Source organism: Punica granatum, chromosome 8, assembly GCF_007655135.1.
Source record: "Punica granatum isolate Tunisia-2019 chromosome 8, ASM765513v2, whole genome shotgun sequence".
NCBI lineage: Eukaryota > Viridiplantae > Streptophyta > Magnoliopsida > Myrtales > Lythraceae > Punica > Punica granatum.
The window spans coordinates 14,838,581-14,849,378 of NC_045134.1; the positions used below are offsets into that span (position 1 = coordinate 14,838,581).

The 10,798-nt window shown below is 39.9% G+C and overlaps 1 pseudogene; it reads left to right on the top strand.

The window, feature by feature from the left end:
* The first annotated feature begins 2,592 nt into the window (after positions 1-2,592).
* On the top strand, positions 2,593-6,596 carry LOC116188766 (annotated as a pseudogene).
* The last annotated feature ends 4,202 nt before the right edge of the window (positions 6,597-10,798 follow it).

Sequence of the window (10,798 nt, forward strand, 5' to 3'; positions counted from 1 at the left end):
TGTTTCAATATTTAAATAATAGTTGATAAACTTGAAAGCCCATTAGTCATTTATGAAAATAAATTCATATTGCAGGATAAATGCCAATGAAACCAAATGGAAACTGTAGGTTTTCAATTTTAGTCCGCGGAATAGTTTTTTACACGACATTTCTGGCTTGGTGAAATCGATAGGCAACTCTTGGCCTTGCCATGGACATTCTTTTATCTGAGGAGAATGGGTTGGGGGACCTTCAGCAAGGTGTGGACAGCCTTGTAAATGCCATTGTTGCTGTTCTTTGTCCTGAACTTGCTCCTGGAAGTATGTTCTTTTCACGTTGCAAGGTGTGATTACGAACAGTTTATTATCTCTTCAAAGTTCTCTGCTTTCTCCGATCGTTTGTGTTGATGAGATCTTTAAGAGTAACATGTATGCTGACTTTTCTTTCTGCTCGTTTTCCTTTAGTTCTCTTACTTTTACCCGTTTCTTCTTACATTCATGTACTTGCTATTCAGTCTGTTATCACAAGATAAGCTCCTGCCAAGAAGTGGCAACTGTCCTCAAGTAACGCCTCCTTTATTCTTTCCATGCTCTAAATTTTAGTAGATTTTAATTTGAAATGAAATTTGAGATATGGAGTTATGTTGGGCAGGAGTGTTCACTTTACCCAGCAACTGGTCCTTTTTGCTTCCCAAGCTGTTCCAGTGCACTCTTACGTGCAAAATCTTCTCCCAACTCTGTCCTCTAGACAGGTTTCTTCTTAATGTTCAAAATTTTTTTAGATAAGTGTAACTTCTAGGGCCTAAATATTTACTGAAGTCGCTTTTTTCTAAAACAGCCAATGCTGAGGCATCGTGCTGTCTTAAGCGTCTCGTTGAGGACCCTGTAAGTGATAAGAGTTTGTTTTTCTTCAGAGTGCTTAATCATCCATTGAGAATTCATCCAATGGGGTGGGATCGACATGCTGCAGGGTTCTATTATAAATGAGCAGAAACTTGTTTCATATGTTGGATGAAGAAAGTGACACTGAGTATGTTCAGTTGGTTATTTGGGTGAAACTAGCTTAATTGGGATGAAACTGTATGACTTGTTGAGTCCTTTTGCTCCTACAGAACTGCAAACTTGATTCGATCCCTGGCTGCTCTATGCTACATGTTGATCAAGTCCATCTCACTGTATATTGATTTGGCATAAAATGGTAAGCATATTATATTTAGGTTTAAATAATCATCTCTTGAGATTGTAAAATAAAAGGGATTAATTTCACTTGTCAGCTGAGAGAAGATTGGTTTTTCCATGGTATATAAGAAAATTGATGCATGTGAAATGTCTCTCAGTACATTCGTAATTATACAGTATAGCAGTGCTCTTCATTAGTTTTCTCTCTCCCTTCTTGTGGCTTCTTCACATTTCTGGCTATCTTCAGAAGGATGAATTAAGATGACATCTAGGTTTTGCATGAACTCAAATTAGGGGCATTTTTCTGCACCAGAAATTGCTAATGATGATGACACGATAAAGTAATATTTGACCCTTGAACCTTCGTCCAGGTTCTTTCATCATCATCTCGAAGAAATGCAGAAACCAACAAAAACACCAAAAAAGAGAATGGCCATGATGGGGAAGCAGGCCCTAATGATGGTGAAGATGATGAAGACATGGTTTCTCATGGCAAAGGCATGCCCATGCAAGGTTACATGGGCGTTTATCATTACCGTGATAAGCCACTAAGATATTGGACTAGAGTTTTTGCTGCTGAGTATGTCCACAATCTTATTTATAGTAGTTCTTTTTCCTACTATGAATATTGATGCAATTTAACAAGTGAAAGTCCTTCCCATGGATGAGTGTCTACTTTCTGGGTTCGTTTCTTCTGTGCGAAAGGCCTTATCCCTTGATATTCAATGCAGATGCCTGAGACACCTTCCCACGGCTGTTGGAAAAACTCCTGCTCATTTCGATCTTTCAGTGGCTAGATCCCAATCAACTAACAGTGATTGGCTAGTTCTTCATGTGCAAGAGCTAATTCCTTTATCATATCAGGTACCTAATATCAGAGACTGCTATACCATTCTTAAAGTTTACGTAGCTTCAAGCATCAAATTGCAGATAGAGAACAACATAAGCAATGCATATAAGCACAATCCAATTTGAAAGCATGCAGCCAACTGGTGTAGAAATCTTAAGCAGCATAATATACAAGGTAACATCTGGTCTCACCACCAGATTTAGGTTTACCCTTCCCATTTTACTGATTGGAATGTCAGAATTTCAGACCATAACTTTTATCTACTGCAATATGATTTTGGGAATGCAGTTCCATGCTGCACCTGATCCCGAGCTGCCTGGGCACCTTTTGCTCGCACAATATCAGGTATTTTTCATGCATTTTCATAACCGAATTTTCATTTTGCTGTTTGTGAGACATTTAATGAACATAGTTTCTGCAGTTAGAACCACTTTATATACCTCATCCGGACCAATTCTTTTGGAAGCAGGGTTGCAGCTGGCTGGTCAGCTTTCTTCTTATGGCTTTTTCCCCCCATGATGGTTTTCTTTTTCTTTCTCCTTTTTTTTTTCCTGTTGTTTATTAACATTCCAAGGTTTCTTTCAGATATTGACTAGTGGCCTAATAGCTACTGACCAAGTTGCGATCAAATGCATTTTTCAATTGATTTCTCGTCCACCGGATGATTTTGATGGCCTCTTCTATCCTTCATTTGCAGAATGAGTTTCCTGCAAGGTATGCTTAGTTGATCATTCTATCAAGTCTTTTACCTCTTTCCCACTCTCATGAAAAGAAGTCCTCTAGATTGTTCTTACTTCTGTATTTCTTCCTTATTGATGGAAAAACAGATCAAGATACAGCTTCCCGCTGCCCATGCTTCTCTCAAATGTTACACAAATGCGTTCTTAAGGAGACACCATGCTGAAATTCTGCAAGAGTATGCAGCACTTCTGCCACTATTTGCAAAGAATTCCCAAATTCTTGGGAACTACTGGATCAGGATCCTGAGAGACCACTGTTATATCTGCCTTGCATCTCAGGAAGAACGTAAATTTCAGAGCCTTTACTTCTCTATTTCCTTTCTTTATTTCTTCTTTTGCTACTTTATAAAAATGCAGAAAAAACTTAATATCACATTCATTTAAAAATATTCCAACTCCTAGCAGTGGAGCCCATTCCTGGATGGACTTCAAGCGCCGCTGGTTTCTACTGAACTGGAACCTTGTTTCAAGGAAGCATGGCCAGTTATTCTGCAGGCACTTGCTCTTGATGGAGTTCCTACGAATGATGATGGGAATGAAGATGCTATTAAGACTGTTCAGATTACACAGGAGGATAGTGTGATATCTGGGTTCGACATGGTTGAATTAAGATCTGAAGAATATCGATGTCTCTTGGGCTTTTCGCTGCTGATTCTTTTTGGCAGGCAACAAGTATCGGACCATCAAAAGGTGACACTTTTAAGTTTTGCAAAAGGTAGTTTTATTGGAGACTCAGTGATTGAAGAGACAAGTAATGCAAACATGAAATTGCATGAGGTTGTGTTGCCAGTTTTCCAGTTTCTGGCAACTGAGAGGTCCTTCAGTGCAGGATTTCTGACAGTGGAGATCTGCCAAGAACTATTGCAGGTATCAAACTATTCTTATCTCTCTAGTGCCTTATCACTGATTGAGTGCCACAAGTTTTGGCTGCATCTAATGCAGGTTTGTGGTTTTCACAGTTACGTGCTTAAAGTTTCTGTATTTCTCTTGGATGTAGGTATTTGCATATTTTATTCACGCGGTTACTTCATGGAACAGTCTTGCAATATCAGTTTTGTCCCAGGTGACCATCCACAAAAATCTGGAAATTATTTGAAATTCATTCCAGAATTTACATGGGGAACGAATATATGGAATAAGAACTGTGCCCGGCGCTGATTTTACATTGAATTAGTGAATAAATTAATGATGTACACTCTAGTTATTGGGATGAAAGGCCTTTTTTGCTTATATATATATATATATATTATTGAAGTTATGCTTTCAATCCCTTTGAAAGGAGGGGGGGAAAAAAAGGAAAAAGAACACCTAATGTTCATCATGTAGAAATAGTAGATGCTGCCACCTGGATTCTATGAACTCCTAGACTTGCTTGATTACAGTTAGTCAGAGAGACAGGTTTATGGGTTCTCAATTGATGTGTTTACTCTCCTAGATTTTCAATTTACAAATTTGACATTTTTTTCCCCATATACAGATCGTGAAAAGCTGCCCTGAAGATTTTCTTGAAGAAGAGAATTTCTCTTGTTTGGCTATTGAACTTTGTCTAGCCTACCTCTTCGATGCATTTAAAAGGTAACTCAGTGAACTTAAAACTTGTTCACATTTGGTTTCTTTTTTCTTCAAATCAGACTTATGGTATATATTCAGTGCTGATGCAGTTCCAACGGATTGCACGAACTGGGATGATCTGATAGCTCCAACACTAATGGCTGTAAAGACACTTGTTAAATGCCTGAAACCAGAGATGGGTCTAGAGAGATCCATTATTGATGTTTTGTGGTTATAAAATCTGGTTTCTTTTATTGGCTCTACGATGAGTAATAACATGATGCCGATTTTCAATTTTCATTTTTATGTTCCTTGTTCAATTGCAGATGCAATTAAAATCAGTGGTTCTGGCTTTACTATTGATCGGTTACAAGTGTAGTAGAGCTTCTCTGACTGAGTCATGCTTTTTGAAAGTGAATGACTTCGTAAAGTGCACAAATTCCTTGTTGAAGAGCCTTGCTTGTGATGAGATACTAAATTTTTCAATTATACTTGTCTCTAGTTAAAGTAGCTCCTGATCATTATACCTTCATACTTTCTAGTTATCATCAAGGTCGGATCTACTGAAGATCCTGAGTGTCAAGTATTGACTTTCTTTTTTATAGGCAAAATTGTATAGGTTTCTTTTATGTAATAATGCTAATAGAGTAATAATAACACACCAAATTTGTGTTGCAGACAAGTTTAAACTTGATGCTGATGAAGCAGCTTCCTGTTTGTTGGCATTTTTCGAAGCTACCCTTAATGAGATTACTCATCTGACTAAGGCCTGCATAAGCAGGATTCATTTGCTTGAGAATAAGAAGTCTGATGCCCGAAAATTGATTCAGACTAAGCTCGCCTTTACTTTCGAACAAACCGTTGTTATTGCAAAGCTCGTACATGAGTCTTTGAGAGAACTGATGGGAATTCTCACTACACTATTCTTAAACATGGGACACAATCTGCGCATGAAGTTCTTTCAAACTCGAGCATACAGGTGATATATCTATATCCTTCTGATTTATGTTTGCTGCCTTGCTCATGATACCTTATTTTGAATCTGCATTCTTTGGCAGGTTCAAGCAATCGGATTGCAAGTACTGAGAGGCATGTTACAGAGAGAAACTAATGTTGAGGAGAATGGTTTCTTGTTATTCTTCACTGTAGAGCTAATCAAAGATATATCTTCCATAGTCCTGAAGATTTTACAGGTTCCTATTGATAAATAAATCTAAAATTTCCATTCATTTATTATGCTTTGAGTGATCCTCCTCAAGGAATTCTTCATGCTGTTGATGCAGAAACCTGTAACCAAAGAATCTGCAGCTATTGTGGGTGAGCGCTTGAGAATTTTAGTGGTCTCGCAGACCATTTCCAAAAATAGTGGCTGCCAGAGGGGTTTCATGACCCTCCTTCTGGAAGCTGTTATCGTAGTTTTCCCCGTCCATGAAGAAGGTTATTCTGAGGTAGAATTTCCTTTTTCTTCTTTCTGATCAATAAAAGAGCTTCAGACTCTAATTTAAATGACCTTCGGTTGTTTCTCATAATCTATTGCCTGTTTTGCACACTAATGGCAGGGAATCAATGATATAAGAAGCATTGCAATCAAACTAGTTTCTCATCTTGCTCAGATTCCTTCTTCAGCAGTTCACTTCAAGGATGCGTAGCTGTCTATGCCTATAGCACAGAGTCAGCAACTTCAGGTGTCCTGTTTATTCTGTTTTTGTCTTTTCTCTTCAATCCTCCCTTGTCCCAGAAGTGTCTAGAGAGGCTTCATTTGTGGAGAGCCAAATTGGTTTGTTATTTGAGATTCATGACAAAAATTTCCTTCAATTTAGGATATATCCAGGCATCGGTAGCACAGGATCACAACCCTCTACAATTCAAACCAGCAGCCCCACACCTGGAGATAAAGTTGCCTATACCGAAGGTGGAAAGTGTAGGGAAGGATCTCTCAAGATCTACCCAAGATCAGTCCCAGGAGGAGGAGGCTGTGGAAAAAGAGGACGAGCAAGAAGAAGAGGAAGATCATTGGGATTTCCAGTCCTTTCCAGCTTCTACCAACAGGGCTGCTGTCAGTTCCACAGCAAGAAACGTCAGAGGAAGATGATCAAGTCGAGAAGGGTCTTAGATCTGGAAATTATTCTGAAGATGATGAATTCTGTCAAGAACCGGAATTGGAACAAAGGAAAAGATTATCGAAGAGAGGATTTGACCAGAAGAAGATACATTTGTTATTCATTCAACCGGTATATATACACCCAAGACTAATGAAATAAAAGGAAAGCCTAATCAACGGTTATCTTAGTATGGCATGCATAGATATATACATAATTTACAATAGGAATAAATACTTCCCATAATACTTCCCAAGTTGGAGAATGAGGATTACGAATTCCCAACTTGTTGAGGAGAAACGAAATTGATCACGTCCAAGTGCCTTAGTGAATATATTTGCCAGTGGAAAGCGCGTAGACACATGGGATGTTCTATAGCTCCAGAGCACAGATGTTGCCTAATGTAGTGGCAATCTATCTCAATATGTTTGGTGCGCTCATGAAAGACTGGGTTATAAGCTAGTGAAGAGCCGCTTGATTATCACAGATCAAACGCATCGGGCCAGCATGATAAATGCCAAGAGAGCTGAGGAGACAACGAAGCCATAAGAGTTCACTGACAGTGGCTGCCATAGCTGGGTATTCAGCCTCAGTGGAAAACTTGATGCGATTCTCGCCAAGAATGACGAGACCCGACAACTAAAGGAACCCAAGATCGTTCCACGGTCAGATTTGATTGACGAACCCTCAACCTGTTGTTTACAACATAAACAAGAACCTTGGTATAACTGAGCTCAACCCGTTGTTTATTGCGAAACAAGAACCTCGGTATATAGGAAGACGCCACAAACGGTGCTGGAAAGCCGTTTGATAAGTCAATGAAGACGCCACAAACAGTGGTGGAAAGCCGTTTGATAAGTTGATGATGAACGCTACGGAAACTTCCGATGAGTTCGAATTAGTTCTTCAAGAACCAAAAAGAATACTCTCACAATTTTCTGAATGTTCATTTTTTTATTAAAATTCACTAAGATGAATATATATAGACATAAAGTAATCTTAATCTGGTCATATCTCCTCCTATAGATAAGGAAAATAAAACCTAAAATATCGATAGAGATATGACATAATCTATAAAGATATGAAATCTAAATATCCCTAGAATATCTCCATGAGATTTCAATTTTAAATAAATCTGATGATATCTTCTCTTGATCATCAAATATTCTAGAAGCTTCCTCAAATACTTGCTGAATTTAGCCTTGTCCGGAATCTTTTATAACTTGAATCATGTTGATGGATCTTTGTTGATCACGTGATTCATGTCCAATGGGCCTCCATGAATTTGCTTGAGCCCAAACCTCTTGAATCAGGCCATTGAGTTCATCTTTAAACTTCTTTGCTCGTGCTCGGGTAATCGGTCCAATTGGAACTTGAACTGGATCCCTTGAAGTCGTGCTACGATTTGCATTAAGACTTGGAAAGCGTTGTTTGCTTTTTGGTCTTCCAAGAGATTGGGCTTTTTCCTAAAGTGATGAAATATCCAATCAAAGATCGTCGAGTCATGGGCCAACTAGCCCAATCCGCATCACAATAAGCTGTTAAAGACAAAGATGTAGGCCGAAGAAAAATTCCTTGTCCAGGAGACTGCTTAAGGTAGAGAAGCACTCTCATGGCAGCGTCCCAGTGGCCTTGGCGAGGATCTTGCAAGAACTGGGATAGGATATGAATAGGATAACAAAGCTCTGGCCTGGTGATGGTGAGATACAAGAGACGTCTAATAAGGCAACAATACTGGCCCGGATCAGAAATGGGATCGCCACTGTCTTGAGATAACTGGAGTTGTTGTTCCATAGGAAAATAGGCAGGTCGAGAACCTAATATGCCAGCCTCAGTAAGAATATCCAGAGTATACTTTCGCTGATTGAGGAAGAGACCAGAACTACTCTGAATAATCTCTATCCCCAAAAAATAAGACAAACGACCTAGATCCTTAATATGGAAGTATTGAAGAAGATAATCCTTAAAGCGGGCACAAGAGACAAAATCATTAGTCACAAGGATCATATCATCTACATAAACAAGAATGGCTAGAAAAACACCATCATGAGGGAAGATGAACAGAGAGTGGTCGGCCTCTGATTGCTGAAAGCCATACTGAATGAGAGTTGTGGCGAACTTGAAATACCAATTTCGAGAGGCTTGACAAAGACCATATAGAGACTTTTGTAGCCAGCAAACCTGATCGGTATGGGATGAACGAAAACCGGGAGGGAGGGACATGTGAACTTCCTCATCTAAGTCACCATGGAGAAAAGCATTGTTAACATCGAGCCGATGCATCTCCCACTGCTTAGTAACATCAATAGTCAATAAACAACATACTGTTACCAATTTTGCTACTGGAGCGAAAGTCTCGTGGAAATCTACTCCTTCGATCTGCGTGAAGCCCTTGGCCACGAGTCGAGCTTTATAGCGCTCTATAGTGCCATCCGTCCGCCTTTTAATATTGAAAACCCATTTACAGCCAATGGGTATCTTCCCATGAGGAAGTGACTAAAGAACCCAAGTGTCGTTATCCCCGAGAGCACGAATTTCATCTGCCATAGTGAGACGCCATCGTGGATCTTTTGCTGCTTCTGAGTAAGTCCTTGGCTCCATGTCGGAATCAATAGCAGTAAGAAAAGATAACTGTGTGGCATCAATGTCAGAATAGGTAAGAAAATGCTCTAGAGGATGAGATGTACCTGAAAAGTGCGATGGAGCGGGTGATTTGATTGGGGGGGATAATCAAAGCAACGAGCAGTGTGAGAGACAAAATCCTTTAGCCAACTCGGTTAACGAATATTCTGAGAAGTCTTAGAATGAGCAATACTCTATGTCGGGTTGGTAGAAGATGGACCGGGTGCTGGGTCAGTTATCGAGTCGAGCGGAGCAGTGAGATCTGAAGAAACGGGGACAGACTCAGCAGATGGGGACTGGGCTGGAGTGGGCCCAATTTCTATTGGGTCGGTCAAAGAGACAGAGAGAACGGGCTGAGCGGAAGAAGATGGGTGACTGAGCTTAGCTGACGAGAATTGGGCCGGACGAAGCGGAAGTCCAGTTCCGCGCATGGCTGCTTTTGGACTGGAGTTAGCAGGCCTGGAAGATGTGCCTTGGGCCGGATTTGATTGAATCGGGCCGAAAAACTCCCCTTGAATATCTGGGTTGGGAGCATCTAAGAAACAAATGTTCGTATTAGTCGAATCAGTGGATTGTTCTTTGCTGAATGGAAAATCGACCTCATTAAAGTGGACATCTCGAGAAATAAAGACCTTACGATTCTCCAAGTCATAAACCCGCCAACTTTTCTTCCTAAAAGGGTACCCAATGAAGATGCACTTTCTCGAGTGTGACCCAAATTTATCCTTGACACGAGAATTATGATGCGCATAGCAGAGACACCCAAAGACACGAATATGTTGATAATCCGGCTTTTTACGAAAAAGGATTTCAAATGGTGTCTTTCCTGACAAGATTCCCGAGGGTGTAAGATTGATGAGGTGTGCCGCTGCTGAAATACATTCTCCCCAAAAATCAATAAGAAGTGAAGCTTGAAACATTAATGCCCGGGCAACATTGAGAATGACGGTGCTTACGTTCGACCAGCCCATTTTGTTGAGGCGTGTCTGTACACGAAGTCTGGTGAATGATGTCATTTTTGGAAAAGTAGTATTGAACAACTCGACTCATGAATTCTGATCCATTGTCACTACGCACTGTTTTTACTGTTCGATCAAATTGGTTTCTAATAAGCTTGCAAAAATTGATCAGGAAACCTTGTACCTCCGACTTTTCCCGTAACAAGTAAACCCATATACCGCCGCTATAATCATCCACAATCGACAAAAAATATGGTGCACCAGAAATAGATGAAACCTTATAAGGTCCCCATATGTCACAATGAATCAACTGGAATGGAAAAGAAGCTTTATTTGAACTATTGGGAAAACTGGAACGTGTATGTTTCGCTCGGTAACATATGTCACCGTGTGCATTATTTTTTTATGAATGCATAGTAACAGAATTATTCTTGAATTGAATACGAGGAGAAGGATGACCCAACCGCTTGTGCCAAATATCTTCACCATCTGCTCTCATTGCCCGTAGTCTCTGGATCAATGAAGACACTCGTCGTAGAAGCCAGACCCTCGTGAAGTTCACCCACTCCAATCGTACTCCCCAAGGTGTGGTCCTGAATCAAACAAAGACCAGAGATGTAGCATACACTACAATTATGTTCTTGAACTAACTGAGCCACGGACAATAAATTGCAATTAAAATCCGACACATAAAGGACATTATGAAGAACCAGATTTACTCCAAATGACACCTTGCCCATAAAATTGGCTTGCGTTGTTCCATTCATAACATGGATAATCAGACCATTAATAATAGGAGTAACATCAAATAGATTATCC